Source organism: Alosa sapidissima, chromosome 6 (assembly GCF_018492685.1).
Source record: "Alosa sapidissima isolate fAloSap1 chromosome 6, fAloSap1.pri, whole genome shotgun sequence".
NCBI lineage: Eukaryota > Metazoa > Chordata > Actinopteri > Clupeiformes > Clupeidae > Alosa > Alosa sapidissima.
In genome coordinates, this window is record NC_055962.1 from 6,304,816 (window position 1) to 6,316,089 (window position 11,274).

Consider the following 11,274-nt stretch of genomic DNA (forward strand, 5'->3'; position numbering starts at 1 on the left):
ATTGAAGGTTAAGTCTGCGTTTCCACGTTGCTGTGTTAAACCCCCACTGACAGGGAACAAGTGAGGACAGATTTCCCTGGCAAAAGTCCAGAGCGCAAAACTCCAGGCCTTCACAGGACAGCACACACATCAGAACACACACACACACACACACACACACACACAGGTAGAGCGGTGTGTGTAAGTGTGGGTGGGGTCATTTGATCACTAAATGTGTGTGTGTGTGTGTGTGCCCACGTGTACCTTTTTGCGCTCCTGGCATTCTGCCTCCTCCTGCTTCTTTCTCTCCTGACCCAGTCGCTCAGCTTCCTCACGCTGGCGAGCCTCCTCTTCCTCTCGCTGACGCGCACACACACACACACACACACAAACGCACGCACAGGCACGCACACACTGGACCGATAGAAGACTAAGCCCACGCTAGCTGGGGCACTGTCCCTATATGTTTCCATTATCCTGTATGCTAAAGGTTCAATATGTCAACAAACCACACTGTGCAAATTTGCCTTTTTTCCCCCCTCGCTGGCCCAAACATATGCTTCGCTTCACATGTTCAACTGTACAGAACATACAGGTGACGTCCATAGGTGAACATTGACTGAAGGTATTCAGGTTAAGGTTAATCTGGGTGGGAGAGGAGGGGGCGAGGCGGGGGAGATGGGGTGGGGGGTTGGTGGGGGCACCAATAGCAGAGAAGCTCCTATAAATCTGTGCGGTCAGCAGAAAGGTTATTTCAGCTCAACGTGCAAAGTTAACATGTGTTTCAGAAACACACAGAGCTGTGTGCTGATAACGTCTATGTCAAAGAGAACATTAGGCCATGCAGAACCACATGTCAAAGAGAACACTAGGCCGTGCAGAACCACATGTCAAAGAGAACATTAGGCCATGCAGAACCACATGTCAAAGAGAATACTGGGCCATGCAGAACCACATGTCAAAGAGAACATTAGGCCATGCAGAACCACATGTCAAAGAGAACACTGGGCCATGCAGCATGGAACACCACATGTCAAAGAGAACACTGCGCCATGCAGAACCACATGTCAAAGAGAACACACACACACACACACAGCGTATGCGCTGCTCTTCTGCAGGCTGACATGGCAGAGAGACAGGCCTTAGGTCAAATCACTCACATGTCCTTTGCTGTGCTGATTTTGTTGGAAATAACAACGCTGAAACACATCCATGTTAACATGTGTGTGCTCCCAAGCATGGCCTTAGCAATAATCCTGCTGTCTGTGCTGGATCTGTCTGTGCTCATCTCTGTACTCAACTGTCTGACTGTCTGTCTGCTTACCTGTCTGTTAACTCACCTGTCTCTATTCCCCTGCATATTTGTACTAACCTGTCTGTTATCTCCGCTCTGTGTTCTGTACTCATGTCTTTGCACACCTCTCCATACTCACCTATCCATACTCACCTGTCCATACTCACCTATCCATACTCACCTTTCCATATACACCTGTCCATACTCCCCTTTCCATATACACCTCCCATACACACTTATCCATTCTTACTTCTCCATACACCCCTGTCCATTTTCAACTTTCCTTACACACCTGTCAAGATACACCTGTCCATACTCACCTTTCCATATACACCTGTCCATACACATCTCTCTATACTCACCTATCCATACACACCTCTCACTTCTCTTTACACATCTGCCTGTTGATGTTCATATCTTATCACAGCTCACCTGTCTATTCTGATATAAGACTCTACTGTATCTGTTGACTTATCTGTCTGTCACCTTTCTGTACACACCTGTTTTTGCTTGTCTGTACTGTACAGCGCTCAGTACATGCACAATTGCTGACCTATCAAAACATACACACGTGAGTCACTAACATCACCTCACACACACACACACATACACACACACACACACACACACAAATAAACAATGACAACATACATACATGTACACTCACAATTGCTGACCTCACACACTACAGCATAAGTACACACACACAGATTCACATCACGCACCTTTCCCAAGAGTAAATTGAGTAAAAACACACACACACACAAACACACACACACAGACAAACACACAAACAGTGTTTTTTTTGTTGTTTTTTTTAGAGATTTGTTTGTTTTGTGTAGATTGGTGTATGTGTGTGTTTGTGTGTAGATTGGTGTATACATGTTTGTGTGTGTTTGTGTAAGTGTGTGTAAGTGTGTAGGCCTACATGTAGCGGTTGTGTACTGTCTCTCTTGCGTTGTGTAATAATTCAGACAAAGCCGTCGCTTCTCTTTGGTTCCCACAGTTGCTTATTCTGATAGAAGACAGAAACAGTGTCTCAGTTTGATAGATCTCCAGGTGTCATGGGATGGGGCTACTGCAGACTGGTCTGATATCAGTGTGTATTACACATACAATATAAATAGCAGTCCAAAAACACGAAGATAGAAAACTGTGCCTGATAGAAATAATAGTGTCTCTCACATTTCCATGACAGAGCTCCAGGTAGCTAAATGAAGACGTAAATGATTCAGTTGACTGTTGCCATGGTTGAACCATAGTAGTTAGTTAGTAGTTAGCTATGGTGAACTTTTTCATTTACGAAAGAAACAAATCAAAAATAACAATTTACGAATAATGATTTACAACGATTACAACGATTTACAAAAAAAACAAATCAAAAATAGTCTGGTGGTGGTCCCCGGGGACGAAATGAAATTTTTCCGTAAAAGTCTACATACCCACCAAATTTCATGTACCCCGGTGGTTCGGTGTCCCGGGTATCAATGACCAAAAATTCAGGGAGTAGATGATGGGAAAAATTCTTGAATTGTGTGCATGTGTGCGTGTACAAATTTATGTTTATGTGTGTGGGTGTGTGTGTGTGTGTGTATGTGCGTGCTTGTGTGTTTGCCTGCGTATGTGTGTTTGTGCATGTGCATGCATGCGTACATATGTCTACTGTGTGAGTATGTGTCATACGTATGATTACTGTAAATGTATGTGTGTGCGTGTGTATCTGTTTATGCACATGTGTGCACATGGAATGGGTTAACATGACCCCTGGAGGCAAACATACGGGAAAAATTGGTCATCCTAGGCCCTACAACTGTGTCTGCCCTACCCTCCTTTCGGGGGGTCCAGTCCAGCGGGGGGGCTACAGATCAAAACGAAGAATGACGGTTCCATGCTATCCATGTGGGGGTACATGCCCACCAAGTTTTGTGTACCCCGGTCTTTCAGTGTCCTGGGAATCCTTGTTGGTGTACGTCACTAAATGCACACATAAATTATTTTATTGTAAGGCCCCCCATGAACGAAAGTACACAAAACTTGGCATGCATTCGGAGGGTGTCATAATGATCCTACACTTTTAATTTCGTGCAGTTTTGACCTTGTCAGCCAGAGATATTGTGATGAAAACACCTAATTTTTTGCTTTTTAATTTTTAACTAGGTGGCGCTATACATGAAATAAGTGGTAATGGGATGGGTTGACATGCCCCCTTAAGACCAACATACATAAAAAAGGTGGACCTCCTAGGCCCTACGGTTCTCGAGATATTCACAGAAAACTGTCTCCGGCCACCTACAGGCCAGTTGGTGTATAGTAACTGTGTCTGCCCTACCCTCCTTTCGGGGGGTCCAGTCCAGCGGGGGGGCTACAGATCAAAACGAAAAACGATGGTTCCATGCTATCCATGTGGGGTTACATGCCCACCAAGTTTCGTGTACCCGGTCTTTCAGTGTCCCGGGAATCATTGACGGAAATTTGGGCATGCGAAAAAGAAAAAAAGAAAAAAAATCTGACTAAACCTATATGACCGCCGCTTCGCTGTAACTGTGTGTGCACACTGATGTTTTATTGAGAGTCATTGAAAAGACTGAGGAAGCAATACATATGCTTACATTTGTGCTTTATGTGTCTGTCTTTGCGTGAGGGTGTGTGTGTGTGTGTGTGTGTGTATGTGTGTGTGTGTGTGATTCTATTGTGCAACACCGCATGAACTGGTCAGAGTTATATGTGCACATCTATTTGTGTGTGTGTGTGAGTGTGTGTGTGTGTGTGTGTGTGTGTGCGTGCATGTGTGTGTGCATATGTATGCATACTGAGGTTTCTAGAGGGATTAATGTATATGTGCACTGTTTCTGTATCTGTTTTTGTATATGCACAATATATGTGTGCATATGTGTGTCAGTGTTTGTATGCATGTGTGTGTGTGTGTGTGTGTTTGTGCTCCCTGCCGCTGTTTCATTGTGCAACTCCTCATTAAATGTCCACAAGAGTTAATGTATATGTGTACGAGTGTGTGTGTGTGTGTGTGTGTTTGTGCTCCATGCCACTGTTTCATTGTGCAACTCCTCATTAACTGTCCACAAGATTTAATGTATAATATGTGTACGAGCATGTGTGTGTGTGTGTGTGTGTGTGTGTGTGTGTGTGTGTGTGTGTGTGTGTGAGGGGGCCCCTCCTCCATTTAGAACATACTGTACAGTGGGTGGACTGAGGCAGCCCGGTCATTTCACAACAGCTTTCATAATTCACATACCCATACAGAGGCGACCTGAGGACTGCTGGCGGACTCCAGACGAACGTGGGCCGGGATCGTGCCGGCTCTGCCCTGGGGCCGGGGGTTGAGACGCTGTCCAGAACATCCGTGACAGCGGGGCTCCAGATCAAGATCTGCCTAATTAAGTCACGCATGCCTTACGCCCAAAACGTACCATAAAACATCACTGATAGACTATTTGCCGTTTGATTTCTATCTAATTTCAGGACATTCAAAAATAGACTATTTACAGTGTAAAGACTACCTTTTTCAGGTCAAGGCTAGCCTACTTACCTAATTATTTTGGTTATGGTTCAATTTCAATGATATCTTTGAGATTTTATAGTTGCTATAGTCTGTAGTCTAGCCTACTTTTTATGTATAATATGCATGAGATCTGTTGGAGGAATAAAGTCCACATTTTAAATTATCTGCTTTCCCCTTGTCCCCAATGCTGTCTGCCAAAATGAATTCGGTTCAGCTGGAGTTGCCACATAACAACAATACAAAGTTAAATTTAACAGTAGCCTAAACAATTTGAAGTAGGCCTACATTAAGAAGAATAGCAATAATAAACAACAATTCAATCAATAGCCTATAATGAAAATAAATACATACTATATGCTACAAACCATAACACATAAGAAAGGCTTATTAAACTTGTTAAAGTTGAGCATACTATTTTAACATTACAAGCTTCCTTGTGGGCCAACGTAACAATGGATCAATCATGTTGTAACTTGTCTATAAAACGTGGGTGACTGATAAACCAATGTTGATTTAATTAAGGAACAAGGCTTCAAATGAAATTGACGTCAAACTATATGAGAACCAATGATGTTAATAATCAGAATAGTAGTAATAGCCCACTTGGCTACTATGTTTTGACACTTCTACAAAATCAGTTTGGTAGTCATTTTAATGTAACTAAAATATGCAGGCCTAATAATTTCCACGATTTCTTATGCTTTGCCTCTCGATAAGCGCATGCGCACACACAGCATACCCATCCCCCACCCCTGACTGACTTTTCAACGAACTCCTTGCCACTGGTGGTGACTTCAACCGTCACTTTTCTGTCATGCATCTGACTGCAAGCTGTACAAACTCTGCCGTCATCATATCCAAGGTAAGAACTACAGTACTTTTGTATGCCAATTGAAAACTGGAATTAATTAGGAAAATACTGTTTTTAGAATTAATGTTAACCAAAACCGTTTGTTAACCGTCATGTTAGAATCAGCTAATGTTTGCTAGCTTGCGAGCTAACATCGCTAACGTTAGCTGCTAGCTGTTAATGTTAACTTTTCCAATAACTAACTTTACCATTGTGTGGAATATCTGGAATGGTAGTAATATCATATTCAACAATAAGTCTGTCTGAGATTTCGTTATGGATGTAAAGTTTTAGTTTGAATGAAATGGCCAAGGCTATCAGGCACGAGTAGGTTAGCTAACCTAGCTATAACTTCTAGAAGCTACATTTCTAGTGGCTGCTAATGACTATGCAGGCTAACGTGAACAGGGGGTTGACGTACCTCAATATGATGCCGACAAGTGAAGGGATCTTTAGTTTGTGAAGGGTAACGTATAGTGTTATATTAAGCCATCCTTACACCAGAAGACTTGACCAGATTTGGGTAAGATTATTGAAAGATTGTAGTCTTTTGAGTAAAGCTTGAAAGCCAAATCTTGTCAAAGGTTTCTGATGTATGGGTAGTATTAGGCAAAATGTTCTTCATTTCATAGCCCTTATTTGGTTGTACCTGACTTGTGCCAAGGCATGTGTTTATTTAAGATGCATGTGAGGGCATTAGTGCTTCAGTGATAGTCTTTTCACGTTACGTGTAAGCTTATTTTGCAATTTATTCATCTTAATTTCCCTCTGTTCTCTGTTTGCAGGCAGTGAGTTGTGAGGACTGCTTCCCTGAGAACACTGAGTGCATTCTGGAATATTCCAAATGTGTGCCACTTCCATACAAAAGAAGTTCAAATCCCGCAAGAGAGTTCACTCACCAGGTAGAGACAGACAGACACACACACACACGTAGAATAGCAAATAACATTATAATCTGTTTGCATGTATTTGTGTCTGTTGCTGTGTTTAGTTTATCCCCTTTTTTCATGTGTCTGTTTGTTGTTATGACTGTAGTGGGCTCCATCAACAGACCAGGGCAAAGTCGGTCTGTCCTGCTACTACTACATGCTACTTGACTATGTCTGGAAGCCATGGCTGCTGCCCTCAACATGCTGTAAGTGTTTGTGTGTTTTGAATGAGGGCTATGTCACTGTGCACACTCTAATTTGTTTGACAAATGTGCAATGTAATGCATTAATACAGGAACTAATCATCATTATTGTTGTTTTTAATAATAGTCTTGAATTTTGAAGTTTAGCCATGTTTACCATTATGTTGGTGGTAATGTAAATAATGTGTTGAATATATGCCAAACTGAGCATAATCATAATTTAGTTAAATCTTATTTTCTATTTACAGAAACTGAAACCCTCACAAATAAACTGATATCAATAATTGGTGATAACATAACATTGATGGTGATGGTGGCAAGGGTGCCTTCATAAGGTAATTATCATTTTTGTTTGAACACCTGATTGACTTACCAACTTATTTTTTAATGTTTGATTTTTATCTTAATCAACAATAACATAATGTATAGCAATTGCTGTTTTATTTTTTTAGGTGCCATCCAGCAAGTCCCAGCCTGGAGCCAGAGGCTGGCACTGCACGTCAGATGGGGGAGGATCTATGTTAGGCATCAGAAAGGTGGTTTAAGCAAGAAGGAAAGAGCTTCTGCAGACAGTGTTGCAATTAGGTATGATACTTTTGGAAATTGATCTTAATGCCTTAATTAAAAAAATTAGGAAAAATCCAACCTTTAAGGACAGCAATTTTCTTTGTGTATCGTAAATAAATAAGTGTTCCTTAAAGGTTGGATTTTCTCATTTTTTTTATTAAGGCATTAAGATCAGATGATTTTTAAATGTATGTGTATGCTAAGGTTATGTAAACTTATGAGCACAACTGTAATACATATCTCCATTACTTCTAACTATTGCACCTGACGTCTAGGCTGCTATTGTGGGTTTGCTTTTATTTGTCACACAAGCTGAGTTAATTATATTCACGGACAGGGTCAATTGTAACATATACTTTCTTTCTCTTTTTACAGACACCTGACTTTTACTGCCAAAGGGACCATCAGAGCACCTTTCCCTACCATCTATACCAGAAGAGTACGGACAAGGGCCCAAAATGTTTTAAAGGACGTTGCACGCCCAGACCATGGACTGTTTAAACCACTGTGGTCAAGCAGAAGTCTCTGTTCTCACTCGGCAGGTCATTGAGAGGGGGCGAGTGTCACTGCGTAAGCCCCCTACTGCAGGCGAGAAAGCCATGTTGATTTGAATATTGATTGATAAATACAATAAAGGCCATGTAACAAATTTTATTGCCGTACAGTATATTTTTCATGGTAAAGTAAAATAAGTCATTGGGATTTAGCAGGTGTAAGTAAATAATGTAATTAAGTTTATGTAAAATTAATGTGAAATATTATTTAAGTTAAAGATGCACAATAAGCTCAGTGATGGTTATGTACACTCACATTTAAAACCATTACATAAATCACCATATATAAATCACATGATTAATTTTAAAAATAAAGGCATAAAGCCTATCGAAAAGCAAATAAAGGCATACACATAAATGCCTGCAAAATTAGCTGTCTGGCAGTATATGGGCTGTATATGCGTAGTCCCATGTTTGACATATCAGGGGGTATATGGGAACAATAACAAGAGGTGTCCGGGGTCATATAAGTAGCTAATACTTGAAACATGGATCATATCAGGTGAGAATATGAAGTCTGGATATCTTGCATGTCGTCGCAGTCCCATTCAGGACTTTTGATATGCTCCTGATATGGCAATTGGCACTAAAATATCAGGAGCATATCAACCAATATATTTCTTGATATTACGCATATCAGGAAATATATCACTATGAATATTCCCTGATTCAGAGCCTTTTCACCCAATGTACACACTTGCACATATAGTCTAGCACAGACACATCCATCAGCCCTTGGGGGTCACGTGAGGTGACTCTTGCCTGATGAACTTGACTGAATTTGGTGATCTGGTGAATAGTTTGTAGTTAGACAGGTATGGTCAGACAGACACTGCCAGAGGGGTACAGCCAGATTACAGTCTGAGGGGTACAGTCAGATTACATTACAGTCTGAGGGGTACAGTCAGATTACAGTCTGAGGGGTACAGCCAAATTACAGTCAGAGGGGTCAGATGGATGCTGCCAGAATTTCCTGGAGTCTATCCCAGAATACAACAGTGAGCTGCATTGGGCAGACTGATTCTGAGTGCTGGCATGATGATGACTGAGACAGCAACAAGCTGCAGGGGCCAGAGGGGATCTGACTCCCATGTGGCAGACAGTGGCACCAATACAGTCAAACCATTCCAGACCACGGGCAAATTGTGCCAGACAAGGGCCAAACTGTGCCAGACTAGGGTTAAATCATGGCCAAACACAGAGTAAACCATGCCAGACCAGTGACAAATGGCGCTAGGCAAGGGCCAGACTGTGTTAGATAAGGACCAGATCTCCGCTATTTTGGCTCGGCTGATGCAACGACGGCTTCCGGGCATGCCACCGATCACGCGGTCGCTCTGCGGAGAATCAAGGATTTAAGTGAGACTGAATTATCAGAGCAAGAATTCAAGCTTTGAGACCGACAGCTCAGGCAACAACTGGAGGAGGACAGAATCTAAAAACAAAACAAAAACACGGCACAATGACATTCACTTCAGCAATATTTACTCTACGTAGACAGACAGAGACACACAACACAGAAATGAGGAGAGGACAAACATTAAGGGCTCTATTTTGCATCCCAGCGCAATTGACTTTGTATACTCGCGCTTTTGTCTTTCCTATTTTGAAGTCAGCGCATATTGGAATTTTCCCTCCACAGGTACATGCCTGTAAATAAGGGAATTCGATTGCGCCCACAGGGGCGGTTCAGCGAAAAGACGGGGCGTGTTCCGGTGTTACATGGCAACTGGCACCCATGTTAACTGGCTGCATTGGTGACGTTTCACGAGTGATGACGTTTCTTTGACAGATGTGGCCGCTTGCAGATTTGTCACTTTCTGATGGAAACTGGAGACGAACAAATACAAATATGCATGACATATTTAAATGTCAAAATTGTCTGTAGTACGCTACATGCACTGGACCATGAATATGCCACCAAAAACATAAATACAAATAGCCTAATAATAACTCGTGGGTATCGAACCTGCTTTCTAAATGAAACCACTTAGGCTACACGATAACCATTTATCTACGTACTTGCGCCACAAACCAGAAATTTATTTGACTTAGTCTATACAATTTGAAGAAGTCAGCTGATGATTGCTGAACATGCATGGCTGATGGTGTTGTCTTGCTACAGCAGTTGTCCAAGCCAGTAGGTCTTCAAAGTATCATGGTTAAGTTTTCAAACATTTCACTGACTGCTGGTCAGGCTCTCTGTGGCCACCTAGTATCTGTAGCCTAAATTGAGGAAGCGTTGCTGGTCTAAATAGAAATAAATAATAATAAAAAAACGTGTAATGGGGAGGATTGAACCCATGTCGACTGCGTGAAAAAGCAATAGGCTATATAAGCATTAACCTGTTGCGCCACAGGAGAAGCATGAACATGTAAATTGGGAAATAAAATATCAATAAAATATCAAACCCATGTTTACATGTCAGCAACATTTAACGTTAATAGCCTATAAGCCTAAGAGTTTTGACTCTCCCTGTGCGCAAATTTTGTGTAAAATATGGACACGTTATAGACTTCTGCTGCCCATTGCAGTGTAGGTTTCAATGCTTGTGTTTCATGAACTGAATTCTTAAAAGAATAGGCTGGACAAAAGGATACACAACACAAGGATACACATTTTTATTTGATTTATTTGCTCTACAGACACCCCGACAAACACGGGACGTCCCCCGGACCTTATGCCGACATTCACGACGTCCCCGATTGGTCCAGAACGTCATGTTCTCTAGCGGACGTTCCGGTGACCTTATTGACGTCCGGAGCAAGTTATCGTTTGGTTATTGCGTGACGTCCGGTGCAGGACTTTCTGGGGACGTCACCGTCAGGTCCCTCGGATGACATTTGCATTTGGTCATTTCAAATACCTCCTAAGGACCTGACAATAACGTTATACCGGCAGGGGCGGACCTGGACACTTTGAGGCCCAAGGCAAAGGATTCCGAGGCCCCTCCGAGCCCCCCCCCCCCCCCCCCCCCCACACACACACACACACATTATTCTGTAATAATGGGACGCTGAGGCATACTCAAATACAACAAATATTTTTTGCCATAGATGACAATCAAGAAACAGTAGTAAAAACCTTTGAAAGTATTACAATTATGAATGGTGTGTATGTCTGTCTGTGTATGTGTGAGTGTGAGTGTGCGTGTGCGTGTGCGTGTGTGTGTGTGTGAGAGAGAGAGAGAGTGTGTAGGCTAGGGGTTTGGGGTCTCTGTGTGTGAATATACTCTTTGTAGCTATGTATGAGAGTCTGTCCGTGTAGGCTATGTGTAGGAGAGAGAGAGAGTGAGAGTGAGTGTGTGCGTGCAAACTAAATGAGGTGTTCGATCTTCCACCTCACATCCGACATCCAAAACAATAAACAGCATGCACTGA

The 11,274-nt window shown here is 42.2% G+C and overlaps 1 long non-coding RNA gene across 1 annotated transcript; it reads left to right on the forward strand.

The window, feature by feature from the left end:
- Positions 1-5,109: 5,109 nt before the first annotated feature.
- On the forward strand, positions 5,110-7,988 carry LOC121711739. The gene is made up of 6 exons (XR_006032423.1): positions 5,110-5,652; positions 6,426-6,542; positions 6,676-6,775; positions 7,021-7,107; positions 7,225-7,357; positions 7,715-7,988. It is a non-coding gene; the product is annotated as an uncharacterized LOC121711739 (long non-coding RNA).
- Positions 7,989-11,274: the final 3,286 nt, after the last annotated feature.